The following is a 16,215-nucleotide window of genomic DNA, read 5'->3' on the forward strand; positions in this document are numbered from 1 at the left end:
ATAATAGCCCCACGTTTGTGGGGCTATTATTACTATCAACCCCTCAATATTCACTCACAATACCATACAGTATAAAGCATAAAGAAAATACAAGGTCTTCTCAGAGGCATGTGGACTGGCGGGGAAGCCTAGGAACGATTCCTCGTCCGTTTTCTCTTCAAAAATCTCCCGGAGACATCTTCTCTCCAACATATCCAGCTCCTGCCAGGCAGTAGGATTTAGCACAGAGGCAGGTTTAGTGGACGAGGCAGTTGGGCCAGTAGGGAAGCCCACTCCTCATCACTCTCTTCATTGAAGATGGCCATGACCTTCTCTCTCTCCAGCCTATCCACTTCCTGGGCAGTGGGGTAACAGGGTTTCAGGCGTGCCACATGCACCACCTTCCTATTCTCTCCAGTGTCCTCCAAGACAACCTCAAAGTTGACAGGGCCCATCTGAGCCACCACGCGGGATGGCCCTAGCCACTTGGGTACCAACTTGGCCGCAAAGGATTTCTCCGCCTTGGATAGTGGATGGGAACGAAGCCATAACCCGGTCTCTCTGCTGAAACTGCTGATCTCGGTGAGTTTTGTCATAATTCCTTTTTTGTCTGATTCTGCTTTTTGTGAGGTTTTCCTGTGCAAATGTTTGGTTATTGTTTTGTAGGCTGGGGAATTTTGGGTAGCTTCTCTTGGTTGAAGCAGGATGTCCACTGGTCCTCGGAAGGCTAGGCCAAGGTTCAGCTCTGCTGGGGTGACTCCGGTGGATTCGTGGACTGCCGAGTTGAGAGCAAACCGGAATTCGGGTAGGCGTTTGGCCCAGAGCTTATGATTCTCGAGGCGATCATTGTTTTCAATGTCCGGTTCACTCTCTCTGTCATGTTGGTTTGTGGGTGGAAGGCTGAGGTTTGCTTTTGTTTCAGACTTGTGGCAGGTGGCGACAAATGGCTTTTTTCTGTTCATGTTGTATGTTTTGTCAATTATTTCAGGGCCCACTTGCAATATCCTCACGACCCGCCAGTAGGTTGAGAACCAATGTTTTAGATTTAGAGAGACGGGAGAGGGGGGGGGGGGGGGGGGAGATGGAGCAAGTGAGAAAAGGAGACACAAACAGACAGATGGAAAGGGAGAGAGAGCAAAGAGTGTGTGGGTGGAGACACGGGAAGAAATAATTATAATTATTTTCAATGAGGTTTCTGTGAGGAAAACTTCTACAAAGAAATCACTAAGCCAGATGATGGCACCAGAGGGAGGGACGGACATTTGGTTCTCCAAAATCAGCAGGGTTCTTTCTCCGGGGAGCAGAAATATGCTTGGCTAAGTTTGGTGGCAATCCGCCCATTCGATTTTGAGTTTGAGACATTTGTCGCCTAATGTCATTTTAATAGCATGGCCGTTTGTTTAACAGTATAAACAGAGCAGGATAACCGTGCCCTGCCTAATGTTCATTAGATTAGCCAGCCTTCCTCCCATCCCATCCTCCTTGTGCGTTCTCTCTTTCTACACCTGTCCGTGTCGCTAGTTTATCAGACTAACAAACAAACAAAGGAATGGAATGCATACCAGTGTTGCGAAGGTGCTGCTGAGGGGGAGCGAGGGCAAAGAAGAAGAAGGAAGTCGCACAGCACGTAGCAAACAATGGCCTCAAACCAATGCTTTGACCACACAGTCATGAGGCTGTGTAGTGTGTATGGACAAAATGCTGGTATATTCCCATCATTTTACGAGCCGTTTCTTATTTCCTTCTTTTAACTAAGAAGTCTAACACTAACACAGACAATAAAAAGATAATCTCCCTCTGCTTCTGTCCTCTGTCCTAATGTCATTCATATTTCAGATACGGTATGCCTTCTCTATGAATATAATGAAGGTGGTTGGGCAGATGCTGGCATGGAGGGAAATTATCAGGGACCTAGGGCAACCTTGGACATTATAAGGCAACATACAGTACATGGCAGTATAGGAACTTCTTGCGTGAATTACACTCATTCATTATACTCATTCACCCATGTTGAATATAGTACAAAATACCGTAGGTTAAAAACAGTATGGTGTAAATAATGAAACTCATGGTCACACTCCAAAACGTGTTGACACACAGACAGAACACCATACACCCCTGGTCAAAGTCTTCGCTCCACTGACCCTGATGATGAGCTTGTGGTGTTGACGCTGTAGGGGTCCTTCTAAATAACAACACAACACAGTAGAACGGCAAAGCTTCCAGCAACGTGTAACAATGTGAGCCACTGTGATGCTCCATTGTGATTAAAACGACGCCGTAGTGTAGGAGGACACCACGCAGGCAGGAAGATCCCAAACAAGAGAGTGTGTTTGTTTGTTTGTTTTGAACGCGGGCTCCAGGTGTGTCCATCATCTGTTGAAGAAGCAGCTGTTGACAGTCGGCAGAGCCTACATATGCAAAGGATTTAAGCGTTGTTTGGTCAGTGTGGACACGCTGAAAGGACTCCCCTTCTCTGTCTGTTGACTAACGGTTTCCACTGTATACGGCGCATGGCTGCTTTGATCCTATATGTCTGTGCATCCATCTCTCCAATCGATTGTCGAGAGAATGTAAAGCTCATATGACTGAATATATATGTTTTTCACACTGACCAAGAAAGACAAAATCAGACCAGTCTGAAGCGAGTGGTGCAACAGCAGCCCATATTGGTACTACGGCATAGTCACATACGTAGGTTGGGACATAGGGACAAAGCTGTTCCTTGGAGTGGTTGCACCACTCCAAACTGTAAAGAAAAAGAGGGGGGGGGGGGGAGGGAAAAGCTCAGGTGAGGTGACAGCAACTTGCTAAATGCAATGGGCCTGTCTTCAAGATACTCAAGGGATCAGTGCCCACTATGTACATGTCAAACTACTTCAATAATGTGAGAGCCACATACTGTACAGGCACCAGAAGGCGCTCCACTGATCTGTTGTTTACCAAGATTCTTGAAGAAAAGAGGAGAAGCAAGCACTCAGTTGAGTAATTCACAGTAATAACCTCTTGGGTGCACGGTTCAAGTAGATACAGCCCATAGAAATGAATAACAGCACTCGTGTTATATCCAATAGATTCTTGTTTATTTTTCAGTTTTCCCCCAGCCGCAAGCAACAACATGGACGTTTCGGCCCAGAGGCCTGCCTCGGCGTAATTACGCTGAGAAAGGCCTCCGGGCTCCAAGCAGAACGAGAACACGAGAAAACACACACACACACACACACACACACACACACACACACACACACACACACACACAGCCAGGGTGAGGAAGCTAGTGACCAAATATGTCAGAAAAAAGGAAATATCCCAGAATACCTCCCTCAGATACACAGCACACTGAAGGTAGCAGGAATCGTTGTAATATTACAGATTTTTATCATGGATTTCTGTGTGTGATGAAATTTGAGAGAGAGAGAGAGAGAGAGAGAGAGAGAGAGAGAGAGAGAGAGAGAGAGAGACACGGATAGTTTCGCTCTACTGTATGTACACTTTGCTGCTTTACTTTGTGTGCTGCATTCATTCTTGCCATCTTTTGAATGAAGTGAAATTATCTTTGATGAAGACAGACTGAGGGAGGCAAACTAAATGTTGGAAAATGTAAACATAAAGACTGAAAAGGGATTGAGATTGTGTGCAAAGCTGACATTCTGTCCTGAATCACTGTCCATCCTCTGTGTGGAGGATAATAAAAGGTTCTCAGCCAGTTCCATCATCCATGGTTGGCAATCCACCTATTTGATTCTGAGACATGTTGGCCCCTTTTGCACCAAAATAACTTGGAACTGGTTCAGTTTTAGATTCTTGGAACCTTTCACAGAACCGGTGGCCATTTTTGGGTTCCAGTTCAAAACAATGTTTTTGTGTTTTGAACCAAATCAAGTAAAAAGGGCTAGTTATTTTGAATGTAAACTAATTTCCCCACATGCAATTCCAGGCAACTTTTTTCCTCTCATTCAGGACATATTTAGGACACAAAATCAGTTGAGTTTGTTTTTTTTGCAATTAGTTGGAGGTCAAGTGACATTATAACTGGACTAAGTTGTGTGCAATTGGAAACGTTGGTCTAAGGCTGGTGTTAGTTAGACTAACGTTAGATATACTGTAGTATAAAGGATGCAAGGTCACAAAAATGTGTAGGGTTCATGGTCTGAGGGTGAATGAAAGTTCCCATCAAATTCCAGCGAGTAGTAATAAATCATTGTTTATTAGTGACCATCAATAAGACCACTTAACAAGGCCACCGAATGGCTACAAACACTTTGGGGATTTTCGAGTGGACCCTGATCGACTGTGCTGTGAAGTTGGATAGGAAGGTGGTTCAGCTCTCACCAACATACTGCGAGTAGGTGCGTTTGGGCTCGTGCACGTGAGCATGCGTGCAGTGTGTGAATACAGAGCTCAGGAGAATTATTTTACCACAGTAAACTCCCACATGATGAATGTGTTATGAAACAGCTAGGCTGGCTTCACTCAGAACTCTCAGGCGTTCAAGTGGAGCCAACACCACGATGGGCAACACAGTGACGTGTTGGAATACTTTGTCACACCTATTAAATTCTTACACTTACAGTAAGTGTAAGTTGATGGCGTTATCTTTTCCATCCACCTACTGTTGAGGGATATAATGATATATTCTCTACCTCATTTGTCACATGACCAATGTGAACAAAACTCATAGGCTCTATACAACAAACCAAATCATACTCACGCCTTCCCTTTCTTTTATTCAACTCCCTCCTCCCTACACTGTTACTCTGTTCAAGATATCCTATAAACGATCAATCAATCAATCAATATCTTAATCGCTAGACTAAGATTATTCTTCACAAAATCCCTATGCCACAGCATGGTGTCCGAGAAGGACTCTCAATGGCCACAGGCCAGTTGCTCTGATGTCACATGCCATGAAGATCTTAGTTGGAGAGACTGTTGCCGCAGCACCTGTGACTCACTACTAGACCCTTCAGTTTGCATACAGGCCAACATTTGTGTGGATGATGCCAGTAGCTAGAGGCTCCACAACAACCAAGCCTGCACTGTCTGTTCCATTCCGTTCTGTTCTCTGGGATTACTGGCTCAGTGACTACTGCTGACACTGGCAGACGTGCACACTGGCAAAATAATCTCCACTGTTTATTGCTTGATTCTATAGGCCTGTCACAATTATTACATAATCAAAATTATTTGAGATAATCGCAATAATGTTTGCATGATTATCGTCATAATCATTTCCATGTTGAAAAAAGTTCAAACATTTTCCAAAGATAGCAGAATTAGCTACAGCTATTTATTTGATCTTTATTCTTATCTCTACTCTTACCTGTACCTGTCACACTTGTTTAGTTGGTATACGACACCGTTTTTTAAAAGGGGATCAATAAAGGTTTAAACATATCTTATCTTAAGTAAAATGGCTATGACCAATACTTGATATCCTCTATAAAAAAAGAGTAAAATAAAGAGGCTTTATGAATTAAATGAACATGGCCCTTCAATCCAATTAAATCCATGCCAGACATTCCTTTCCATCGTGTACTACATCGTGGTCTTTGCGCTCCTCATTTCTGTTTTGATCCTGAGGTGTTGCCTTTGAACCACTATTCAACCTGTCAGTACTAGTCATCCCTATTTTAACCACTATTCAACCTGTCAGTAGTCATCCCTATTTTAACCACTATTCAACCTGTCAGTAGTCATCCCTATTTTAACCACTATTCAACCTGTCAGTAGTCATCCCTATTTTAACCACTATTCAACCTGTCAGTAGTCATCCCTATTTTAACCACTATTCAACCTGTCAGTAGTCATCCCTATTTTAACCACTATTCAACCTGTCAGTAGTCATCCCTATTTTTGGCATGTCATTAGCTCACAGCGCATCGCATGCGACATGTTGTGACTGTGAGCAACGTGTTGTGAGTGTTGTGAGCATATACCAAGCTGACTTATGTGTGAAGATGCGAGTGTGTTTGTGTTGATAAGCTTGCAGATTGGCTATTCGCTATTCCTCATACAACAATGTATAGGGCTTATGTGATTCATGACCATAACATCTTTGATTCTGTTATTTTTTTAATGAAAAATGCTAAACAAAGTGTTAAATGTAGAGAGTAGGGATGTCCCGATCCGATCCTGATACACTTTTGTTTGTTTGATACCACAATTTCTGTGTTAGCCGATACCGAATACCGATACTAGTGTTGTGATCTTGTGTTGTGTTTCTAGCTTTCTAGTTATATATATATCTCGTGATGTGTTTATAGCAGACTCCTCACTCTAATGTGCACTTGCAGTTTTGGAAACTCGAAAGCAAACTTCACATGCCCCAACATTGTTTTTACCTGCCATAGTGTCAACCCCTGTGTCGGATCAGTGGTTAGACTGGCATATTCGCCGATACCAATATGACCCGATATGACAAATAAGGGCCGACTTTTCCGATACCGATACAATATCGGGACATCTCTAGTAGACAGTATACCATATAATTAAATATACAAATATTATCGTTTCACAGAATCAAAGGTTTTATGGTCATGATTCACCAGGGTCCTGGATGGTTGCTTATGCCTGTGCGATGTGTGTGAGTCACAAATAAACCTCCCTTCATCCTCTTGAATCTTGATTCTGTATCTTTCGACTACTGGGGATATGTTTTGGTTTCAGCACTCTTGCTTCTGTCATGCACTCATGAGCAGCATATAAACCCACCATCTGGTGTGTTGTGTTCCCCACAGAGTACGGGCACATGGATATTTCATGCACGTCTTGCAGCTTTTTTGCATTACATACATGTGCTTTCTTAATGTCAGTATGTCAGCGTCTCTTTGTAGCCGTCTGCCTGTCTCCCATTTTTCTCTCTCTTTCTCTGTCTCTCTGTGTCTGCGTTACTTGGTCTTTCTTTCCCTGACGGTCTCTCTACTTTCCATCTTTACCCGCCCTCATTGCCATTCTCTCCAGGTAATAGGACTGGTGGTTCACGAGAGATTGGCATGCATTAAATCATAATGCATTCAGTGCACACGCACACACACTGTACATATCCCTCTCTCAAGAGACCTATAAATAGATGTTTTCTCCTACAGTTCATGCAAAGTGTGTGTGTGTGTGTGTGTGTATGTGCGCAATCACTCCAATGTGAGCCTGTGCGCATGTGTGTGTGTGTGTGTGTGTGTGTGTGTGTGTCTGCCTGCCTGCCTGGATGCGTGTGTCGAATGACCAGAGATACTATGCTATCGCCACAATATTGCTTTGGGCATAGTGTGCTATATTGGCCTGGCTCCATCGTGCACGGAACAGGATATTAAACCACACGTTTAACCCATTTTCTGTCTCACGACTAATAGTGTCTGCCTGTTAAACCATTCATGAAAAGATTGCATGTGGTTAAGCACACCATTCACGAGTGACACAGCCACATTGTCCATTTTTAAGCGGCTTACGCAGAAGAAGATTTAACCCTGTCTGGTTGTGACACATTAAACAGTTTTAGACTGTGTACATTTTACATGTAAATTGTCAATTTAGGCATTTAGCGTAAGCTCTCCAATATATCCAGAGCGACTTACAGTATGCAAGTTAAACACATACTGTACATGAAATCAATGTATAGTCAGTAATCTTATAGGATAATAGGTAAACCAAGAACCTATACAGCATCAGTCTAAACAGTATTAAATCACAAAATAAATAATCTGTACATTGAAACTATAGAAAATATAGGATGCAAGGTCAACTGGCATCCGTCTAAATAACATGCTATCTAAATTACGTTTTACACTTTGCATAAGACTGCATGTTCATCAATGCTAGGTCAAGTGCTACGTAGCACTCGTACAACAGGCAAACAGCTACATACGTCGATTGCGTACATGTCTTACTGTTTTGTTTTGAGGGTCCTACTGGGGAGGGAGTACACAAACTTAATCATGTCTTCCCCAATACACATTGGAGTCACTAGGCGCTTCTTTTTAACCTGGCGGTGAGGAGGCCTTTCATTAGGAAGACGTGACGTTCCTGGTTGCCCAACACAATGGATAGAAGGGTTTGATTTCACCTAGGTGCTGGCTCCGACTTGGCTGGGCGTTCCAAACCAACACAATAGGCTATATGGACACTGACAGCAGCCATAGATTGGAAATAATTTGGGCATTTGGGCCATCTTTTTTACTTCCTTCACAGGTCTTACCAATTATACTAATTAAGGCTCTGTTCCATTCTGGTCAAATCGAGTCAAGGTGCTGATATTGTGAATGTTTAGCCTGATTATCAGACTGTAGCTTTATTGAAGCTTCAAGAGATGCAGTCAACTCAGAGAGTGGGCGGGATCTTTGGGCTGTATCCAGGCTAGTGAATGTTGGCTCACTGGAAGCGCTCTGCTACACCAGTGGGTCTCAAAGTCCAGGTACCCTCATGGTTCCTTGAGGGGTTCCAAATCCCTCCTTACAGGTGTGTAACTCTGAGAGTGTGCAAATGGAACCATTTGTAAACTCACAGCATTTGTAACAATGGTCAGTGGTACCAGGACCAGCACCAGGTTCAAATCTGGGGTGAAGTAAAGTTACAGCTTTACTATTCTTAATCTTAATCTGTTTACTCTCGTAATACTGTAACGTACAGTAGCCCATGGAATATCTTCCAAATAACTTCTAAATACTACTACTACGTCTGCCAAATCAAGCATTATTCAACCCGTTTATTTTGGGATGTTCTCAAGGTTTCCCAGGGTAAATCCACATCAAAGCATATTGTAAATATGTATGTTCTAATAGCCGAATCTATCACCGTTTGTTTATTTCCTATAGTTTGTAATCTGATTACTGTAATCTAATCATTTGTAGTCTGTTCCTACAGCTTTTGGTCCCAAAGTGCGGGAGAGGGAGATGGAAATAAAAGCGAAAGAAAGGAGCAATGTCTTGACAATAGCAGTGAACCAGATTTGAATGCAACGTCATAAGTACATTGTATATGTACCCTGGTCCGCAGAAAGCCCAGAATACAATGCTGTATGAATGTGACTCAGCAAGCTGTCTCATTTTAGTGGCCCCCAGGGTCATTCATATTCCTTTACACAACGCTCGCTCTCTCACACACACACACACACACACACACACACACACACACACACACACACACGATCAACAGGCTATTCTATCAAACAACAGAAATACTTTCTTCGGGGGAATTTAGTTTGCCTGTTTGATTCTTCCCGTCTGCCTGTCAGTCTCCTGACTCTTGTCCAACCATTCCTCTTCCTGTCCATCTGTCAGTAACACAGGCAGCAATCCAGAAGCAACAGAAAAGTCTTTCACACTGACCCAAAAATACTTTGAGGCTCTTAAGGATGTAAAGTGTAGGATGCATAAATGTATCTATAAGCATGAAACAAGGGATACAAGGAACATACTAGTGACATGTACTTGCTACAGAAACAAGAGATACAGTATAGACTGCTGACCTGTATGGGCCACATGGCTTGTTCCCAATGCTACTTATTAGTGTAATTGCCCCCCTAGGGCAACACAGTACTTGGGCCACTTTATTATTATAGATAAATTCAAGTTTTTCCCGCTATAGTACTCCCACAGTTTTGACATCAGTCATATCGAGTCAAATCAACCGGCTTCATCTGGAATTGTGTGCTTGCATTTTGCCAAGTGATATCACTTAGTAAGTATCAGCGAGAATGAAAGGGAAGGTGTACAAGACGGTGGTGAGACCAGCTATGTTGTATGCTTTAGAGACAGTCGCACTGAGGAAAAGACAGGAAGGAGAGTTGGAGGTAGCAGAGAGAGGTTCTCTCTGGGAGTAACACGGTTGGATAGGATCAGGAACGAGTAAATCAGAAGAACAGTGCATGTCAGATGTTTTAGAGATAAAGCCAGAGAGGCCAGACTGAGATGGTTTGGACACGGACAGAGGAGGGATAGTGAGCATATCGGTAGAAGGTGTTGAGTTTGGAACTGCCAGGCAGGAGGCCTAGAGGAAGACCAAAGAGAAGATGTATGGATGTAGTGAAAGGAGTTGGTGTGAGAGAAGAGGAGGCAGAGGACAGGGTGAGATGGAGGCAGATGATACGCTGTGGTGACCCCTGAAGGAAAAAGCCCGAAAGGAAAAGAAGATGATTTTGCTAAGTGTTTTCATCATTATTATCATCATCATCATCATCATTGTAGAATAGAATAGCCTGTATCATGATGATTGGAGGATAAAAAAAACAATTTGACAGAGCCTTGTTGGGGTAGATTAAGTGTCAGTTTAGCAGTCTGTTGGCAGGTTTGCTAAATCTAAAACAGTGTACTGTATATGGGATTAATCACTACGACACATTACAGGAGGCTAATACCACCGCCTGGTCATTACTTTGAGCTGTTTGACTTGAAGATATGCCACCCAATTAGAGAAGAGGATATTGACAATGTCTGACAGACACTACACTCTCTTTGGGAGAAAAGGATTCAGCAATCAGCACAGAATACATTTTGGTTGTGTGTGTGCATGCTTGAATTCTAATCAATGATAATCAGCCAAGAGCCAAGTAGGAATCATTAGGGAGAATGAGGGGTCGTAGACGCAAAGGTAAGATGGAGAGATGAATGCAGATAGGGAAGAACAACACAGACGGCCTCTGTGACCGATTTGCTAAAAATGAATCCAATGTCATCTTTGCTACAGAGGCTGATGAGAGCTATCTTCATGACACAAATAACCACCATTTCCCATCAGTCCCGCTGTCCCATTCATTAATGTGATTACCAATGGCAGCATTCGCAGCAAGCATTAGTTAGAAATTGACAAAGGCTACAAATATCGATTATCTCGATTAATTCAATAATCAAGAAGAGTAGGCCTATGCGTATACACACACACACACACACACACACACACACAAGTATAGATCTGTATTAATTTATTTAAACAAATCAACAATACAACAATTTAATTGATTTATTATAATCAAATAAACAGGTTAGTCTGATTAACAACTTAAGACATATTTTATACAGTCTGAGTCATGGCAAGGCGGTGGTCCGCCTCCCACTAGCCAATTTTAATACAGGGTTGACTGACAAGAAAAGAAAGGGAACAATAGCTCCAGCCGAGGATTAGCATTTCCCCAGATCACGTTTCTGTGAGAGGCCTCATTCACACGTACCAAACACCAATAAAGCAAATGTTTGGTCGTTTTGATTTTTTTGGGCCACAACAATGCTTTTCCAATGGGATTCACATGGTTTGACCAAACATTTTTGTTTGATGAGGGGGGAGGGCAGAACACCATCAGCAATCAAACAAAAAATGTTTGTTCAAACCATGTGACTCCCATTGGAAAAGCATTGTGGTGGCCCAAAAAAACTACCAAACATTGCTTGATTGGTGTTTGGTACGTGTGAATCTGCACTGGCAATCAAAAGAGATATGAAGTTCACAGAAATGTTGCCGTTGATTAACGCACACAACCAGCCCTGTGACATCAGCCGTTCGATTGGTTTCACTATTAGCTCTTTTTCGAACCATTCAATTATTCATGTATTGACGGAGATAAATAAATGGGAGGAAGCTGCCACAGACAGTCATGTGTGATGTATTATTCCAGGCCTTTGGCTTATTGATTATCGGCGCCTTCGCAGAGATCAAGCAGTTAACCCTGCAAGAGCACGATAATGACCTGTGTCACATATAGGTCATTACACCTGTGTGTGTGTGTGTGTGTGTGTGTGTGTGTGTGTGTGTGTGTGTGTTATATAGCCTATATATTTCCGCTACTGTAAATGCAAGTGTACATATTTGACATTGTGTGCGTGAGTGAGTGAGTGAGTGAGTGAGTGAGTGAGTGCGTGCGTGCGTGAACGTATTTAAAAGCAGTTACTTTTTAACTTGAGAACATTTTTAACTTAGCTACGTTGACTTGTAGAGGAGTATAATATTTGACCAGGAGTATCTGTACTGCTAATAAAGTATTCAATCAATCAATCAATGATATGTGACTGATGTGATTTTGTGCATGCACGTGCACATGCACGCATTTGTAACTAGCCAGTTGGAACCGCCTGGTTTGAATACCATAGAAATAGAGTCCAAGTGGGAACTTACGAACGCACATCTAAAAAGATATTCTTACAGGTGCTGAACAAACGTACAATGAAGGAGGAAGGCAGTCAGAAGAACTTTATTTAGGTTACAACGCTTCGTCATTTATAATATATAAACTACTTTGTATTTGTTGAATACAACAAATACATCGGCTGCCAGGTGTCATTCTGTATCTGAATCTACAAAGCCACTGGCCCGCAGTGTCCAAAAAAACCAAAAAGCACTTCTTCAAAGTGTGGATCTTCTGTGGTCCACACTTTGAAGGGCTTTTTGGTTTTTCGTAAAGAGGAGAGCCGAGACAAAAGGAGAGAAGTGAATATAAGGAGAAGGAGAGGAGAGAGCTTGGCTGAGAGCCAGAGAGTGAGGAATCTAATGGAATAGTAGAACAGCTGATGAATAGAGGGCAGATGGGGACAGGGGGGGGGGTGAGAGAGAGGGCTCACATCATTCCTGTAGTTGTTTAAAAACACGATTTTGCTCAGTCGTTTTATGCTGCATGGCTGTTGCTTCTGCTCCCAATTATGAGTCTTGTGTATAGGTCACGGTACCGGCAACATTCTCCCTCTATTTGTTGCTCTTGGTCTTTTGTACTGCTAAAGCATTACCCGTATTTGTCATTCCTGGTGCAACGGACATTATTCGCAGCCAGTACCAGAGCCTGTTATCAGAATACTTGGGAGACCAGTCTATGACGTCAGCCATCTCCATCCTTATCACCACTCCACTACATCTCAAGGTGTTAAAGTGCTATGCAATAAAGTGCATATTGACATAGAAAGTGCATGTACATTACATAGGCACAGAAGACAGAACCAATAAGGTGCTCATAAGGCCTGATTATCTCCATGACCTTCTCGCAGCAGCAGAATATTTGTACCAGTTTTTAGTGGCACGCAAGTGAAGGCCAGATGGAAGGAGTTCGTATTCTACATTTAGTGGGTGAGCAGCAGCAGAACGAATAGACAGAGCTTTGTTGAGCACCTTAAAAAAATGTTCTAGGCTGAAAGAGGCTCTCTCTCCCCGTCTTCCATTTTTCTGTTCTCAAGCATGCTTTTGTTGCTATTCTTTTTTTTCCACTATTCTACTACTTGTCAATATACGTGTTAAGTTAGTAATGCTAATCAATAGATCCCGAGAGGAAGACAAATATCCCCCTCACAGACGCATGCATGCACACGCACGCACACACACACACACACACACACACACACACACACACACACACACACACACACACACACACACACACACACACACACACACACACACACACACACACACACACACACACACACAGTCACACACACACCTATTATATTGCTATTATTATTGTTATTGCATTCTGTTACTACTGCTTTGTCATCAAGATGGTAGTGGTGTGTGTGTGTGTGTGTGTGTGTGTGTGTGTGTGTGTGTGTGTGTGTCAGATCTTTTAATTAGGCTGAGGTTGAGATCTAGCAGAGGGATAGTCAAGTCAGGCTATCTCTCCTCTCTCACAAGGACATAAAAGACTCCTGTGAGACCTATTAACCTGCAACACATTCTCTGCATGCCATTGCCTACGTCACTCACGCATGTGACACACACTTCCCTTTTAGCACCTCTTCTCTTCACTCTTTTTCTTGCTTTCTCACTTCGACAATCTTTTCCCATCGCGGCTAATGAGTGGAATCTTCCAGACTAGTTAAAAAATAAAGTTGTTTATTTATATGCTGTACACAGGGGTGCCGTAAGGAGGGGAGTTGGGTCCCTGAAAGATTCAGAGGGCTGATGAGACCTAGGCAGGGGCCCTGGAATCTCGACCTCCACAATAGAGCGCAGCAGTCCCGCCCCCTCTCAGAAAAGCGAGTGGCCCAGGAAATGAAACCCCAATGCATTCTTTCATCGGCACTTCGAATATAATTTATTTAAAGACGGTTACGCCGCGGACAAAGCCAATTCGGATCATGACAAATCATGACAATGAACGTGAATGAATGTTTTGGGACGATCAAATAATTTATAAGACGAAAAACAAAACAAATAGTGTTGTCTCCTGCCTTTATTTTCTTCTTTCTAATGATTTGATCGTCCCAAAACATTGTGTTCATTGTCATGATTTGTCATGATCCGAATTGGCTTTGTCCGCGGCGTAACCGTCTTTAAATAAATTATATTCGAAGTGCCGATGGAAAAATGCATTGGGGTTTCATTTCCTGGGCCACTCGCTTTTCTGAAAGGGGGCGGGACTGCTGCGCTCTATACTCCACCTTGGCAATGGCAATCTAACCCCTTTTTTTCCTTCATCCAGTTCTTGTCGCTTGTCCAAGTTGTCCCCCAGTAAAAACAACTAGCAAAGAGATTTGTTTACAAGCTACATCGTTCCTACAACCCGACCAAGCCACAGTTGTACGGGTGTATACCCTCCTCAAACCATACATACACACACACACACACACACACACACACACACACACACACACACACACACACACACACACACACACACACACACACACACACACACACACACACACACACACACACACACACACACACACACACACACACACACACACACACACACACACACACACACACACACACACACACACACACCCCTAGGGTATGCTGACCACATAATAGTGACATCCTGAATCCAGGTCAGGACCTGTGACACATGACCATGACATCCTCTCCTCCTTTGCCTCTGTATGGTCTTTTAATGAACCATTGTACTTGATTTATGACCCAAATATTTCCCAAAGCAATAGAAAATCTTGTTGTATAGCCTCTACATTTTGGACCCCCTCTATGCAATTAAATAGCATCTGTGATATTGATTTGAATCGTACATGTTCCCCCTCTCTCTCTGCCCTCTACACTTTCCTGTAAAAAAAAAGGGAAAAAGAAAAAACTCCTGAAAATTAAATCGGTAGGGTATAAGTTGTAGGGTATAAGTGCTCTTTGAAGCCCTACCTCCATCCAGAACTCCACTACATCCTTCGGTGTTCCCATTCACTGGCTCAAGTTATCTCGCTCTATTGCATTAACTGCAGCCTCATTAGCTGTCACGCTACCTTAACAGCCAGCTACTCAGTTACATGAGCTGTATTGACCATATTCACACAGCAGGCAGACATTTTGCTCTTACTTGACCCTCCCCAATAGCATTTAAAGTCGGGAGAGGGGGTTGCAAATAATCAATCCTAATCACTCCCGCTTGTCACTTAAAACCATCCATGTCCTGAATAACCTTCAGGAATTTTAAGAGGTTTATTTGCGTTGTTGGCAACTCTGCATTTTTATCCTTTCCAACGGTAACTTGTTCCTATGATCATGAGTCATTTTCTACACATGTACATCAACAGATAGGCCTGTAGGCTTATAGGCTAGGTATGTACAGTAGCCTATGTACATACTGTATCTTTGTCATATGTAGCAGTTTCCATTCTACTGAGTATAAAACCTACTATGCCTTCATGAATGAGGAAAAGCAGGAGATGAGACTTTCTGGTCGTCAGAGCGAGAAATACCTGACTGACCTCGACTATGCCAATGACATCGCCCTAACTGCAGAGCACATCAATGGATGGATCACACATTAAGGAAGTCGAGGACTTTAAATATCTGGGTTCATATGTGGCTGACAGCAGAAATGACTTTCTTGCCAGAAAAGGGACAAGCCTGGAACACCTGCAACAAACTGGCAGTCCAGCGTTTAAACCCCCACCAAGGTATCTTTCTTTTCTTCAGAGCCTGTGTTGAAAGCATCCTATAATATGGTGCTGAGACATGGACTATGAAGAAGGAATTACAAGACTGGCTTGATGGCACATATACAAGATTCCTCATGTGTGTTAAAAACAAAACTCATCCAACCAAAGAGCGGATCTATGGTGAACTGCCGCCAATAACAACAACTGTAGCACGTCGTAGAGTGATCTTTACTGGTAATATCAGATATCCTGCTATGGCAGCTCCCCCAGTCGTCCAGAGGAACCAGGCCTCATACATATCCTGACACAATCTCCAGGGACACAGGACTGACATTCCAAGAACTGGGAGCAGCAATGGCTGACATGGCTTGCATCTAGGATCTTGACGACAATCGAAGGATGATGACGATGAGACTTTAACCACATAAACCCTATCATCCCT

General features: G+C 43.0%; 1 protein-coding gene across 4 annotated transcripts in view; it reads right to left on the bottom strand.

Moving 5' to 3' along the window:
• rgs7b (regulator of G protein signaling 7b) overlaps positions 1 to 16,215 on the bottom strand; it is a 70,896-nt gene that overhangs the window by 52,566 nt on the left and 2,115 nt on the right. The gene's annotated exons all lie outside the window — the stretch shown is intronic.

The sequence above is a fragment of the Protomyctophum bolini genome, assembly GCF_963924005.1.
Source record: "Protomyctophum bolini genome assembly, chromosome: 18".
Classification (NCBI taxonomy): Eukaryota; Metazoa; Chordata; class Actinopteri; order Myctophiformes; family Myctophidae; genus Protomyctophum; species Protomyctophum bolini.